At 35.8% G+C, this 2,727-nt stretch overlaps 1 pseudogene; it reads left to right on the forward strand.

Annotated features, from left to right (window-relative positions):
* The first annotated feature begins 1,580 nt into the window (after positions 1 to 1,580).
* Positions 1,581 to 2,489, forward strand: LOC104675090 (annotated as a pseudogene).
* The last annotated feature ends 238 nt before the right edge of the window (positions 2,490 to 2,727 follow it).

Here is a 2,727-nt window from a genome sequence, read left to right on the forward strand (position 1 = left end):
GCCCACTCAAGGGCAGGACCCAGGGTAGGGCCCCTCTGGCCTGGGTCGAAGGGCATTCCTGCTTCTGAATCACCTTTCTCCCCAGAGTCAGAGACATGCTTAATATCCCCCAAATACCATCTTCTGTGCACCAAAAGTAACGATGATGAGCATTTCTTTAAAAGTGCTCTACTCTTTTCACCAGGAGGTTTCCTAAGCCACTAATCACTAAGCAATGTTTTCAGATAATTAAGCAAAAGACAAAATATTGGCACATTATTTTTAGTACATTTGTCCAATTTCAAGTTGGCAGATAAATACACGTGATTAAATCTTAATATTTCTGTTTTTATTCATAGATAAATACCTCAAAAATTCCTATAAGAAAAACATATTTCTTAATGCTTAAAAATTCAGCCTATATATTTTTTCTTCTCACATATTCTTTAACTTCTAAAACTTTTGAGAAAGAAATCAAGAAAAAATATTTTTACCATATACTTTTCTCATCCTCACTTGTACATTTTCATTTTGGAATAGCAGCTTAGGAGGAAAAAAAAAAGATGGTTGTTCTAGGAAGAACAAATTGTCTTTATCCAGCAATAGAAGAAGTTAAATTTAAGAATAGCTTATTGCCTGTCATTAGTTGAGGTTGCTGTAAGGTAAAGACTGCCCAGATTCACTTGTCAAAGTCTTCTCATGTTTTTTTTCTACCTTCTCTAGTTGTAGGGTACAGGGCAAATTGTCCCTTAAAATGCAAATATAACCATGCTTAAAATGTCATTTTTGTTTTTAGCACCAAGTTATTGCTAGAGGTGTAATTATATAATTATTCATTAAGAGAACTTGATTCAAATGAGTTTTCCTGGTTACTATGCAATTCATAGAGTCACAATCATTTTCTAATAGAAAAATAAGGCAATGAAAGCCACAAAGGATATTGCTAAGTTTAATCTAGGTGATGGTGTATTATTCACCTCTATTTAAAAAGAAAATGTTGGGGAATTGGGGAAGTAATATAGGCAACTATAGTATATGCTTTCCTTGCATACAAAAAAAATCACAGAAAGATTATTTCAATATGAATTCTATATATATTTTACATATATTATACATATATAAGATTGATGTCCTCTTATGAAAAATGAAGAGACAGGCAACCAACTCATTTACTAATAAGGTTGCCAGATTTAGGGAGGATAGAGACAGGATGGACAGTTAAATTTTGATTACAGTGAAATATTTTAGTATTAGTATAATCCCAAATATTACAAAGGACATACTTATACTGAAAAATTATTCATTCTTTATCTGAACAATCATATTTAAAATACAGAATACATATTCTGTATTTTACCTGGCCATTCTATTTACTCATTATAATAACTCTGTAAGGTTGGTTTTATCATCCTCATTTCCAAGTAAGGAAACTGAGTCTCAGACAATTTAAATAGACCAAAATCATACAACTAGGAGGTAGTAGAACCCATATTAGAATCTAAACCCTGTGGTGTGATTCCGTCCTGTATGGCCTTTCTCTGGAGCAGTAGTCATTTATGTCTGTCTGCCTTCTCTCCCACCTAAGTGCATGCCACCATCCCATGAAAGATTTGATGGACACAGACATGAGCCCCCTGAGGCCCCAGAACTATCTTTTCAATTGTGAACTAAAGACCAACAAAGATTATCACTTTAAGGTGGATAATGATGAAATGAGCACCAGTTATCTTTAAGAACGGTCCGTTTAGGGGCTGGTGCAAAGGATAAGTTGCACATTGTTGAAGCAGAGACAATGAATTATGAAGGCAGCCCAACTAAGGTAACACTGGCAACTTTGAAAATGTCTGTACAGCCAACAGTTTCCTTTGAGGGCTTTGAAATAACACTACCAGTGATCTTATAATTGAAGTGTTGTTCAGGGTCAGTGCATATTAGTGGACAGCACTGAGTAGTTGTGGAGGAAGATGCAGAGTCAGAAGGTAAAGAGGAGGAGGATGTGAAACTCTTAAGTATACCTGGAAGGCAATCTACCCCTGGGGGTGATAGCAAGGTTCCACAGAGAAAAGTAAAACCTGCTGCTGATGAATAAGATGATGATGATAATGATAAAGATGATGATGATGGTGATTTTGATGATGAGAAAACTGAAGAAAAAGCTCCAGTGAAGAAATCTATAGGAGATACTCCAGCCAAAAATGCCCCAAAGTCAAACCAGAATGGAAAAGACTCAAAGCCTTTTAAGTCAACACCAAGATCAAAAGGACAAAAATCAACACCAAGATCAAAAGGACAATAATTCTTCAAAAAAAAAACAGGAAAAAACTCCCAAAACACATAAAGGACATAGTTCTGTAGTAAACATTAAAGCAAAAATGCAGTATAGAAAAAGGTGGTTCTCTTCTCAAAGTGGAAGCCGAGTTCATCAATTATGTGAAGAATTGCTTGTGGATGACTGACCAGGAGGCTATTCAACATCTCTGGCACTGGAGGAAGTCTCTTTAAGAAAATAGTTTAAACAATTTGTTTAAAATTTTCCATCTTATTTCATTTCTGTAACCATTGATATCTGGCTGTCCTTTTTATAATGCAGACTGAGAACTTCTACTGTGTTTGACAAATGTTGTCCAGGTTCCGTTGCCAAGAATGTGTTGTCCAAAATGCCTGTTTTAGGGAGGGGAACATCACACACCAGGGTCTGTTGGGAGGTGCTGGGGAAGGGAAGGGAGAGCATTGGGACAAATACCTAAT

This window comes from Rhinopithecus roxellana, chromosome 4, assembly GCF_007565055.1.
Source record: "Rhinopithecus roxellana isolate Shanxi Qingling chromosome 4, ASM756505v1, whole genome shotgun sequence".
Lineage (NCBI taxonomy): Eukaryota > Metazoa > Chordata > Mammalia > Primates > Cercopithecidae > Rhinopithecus > Rhinopithecus roxellana.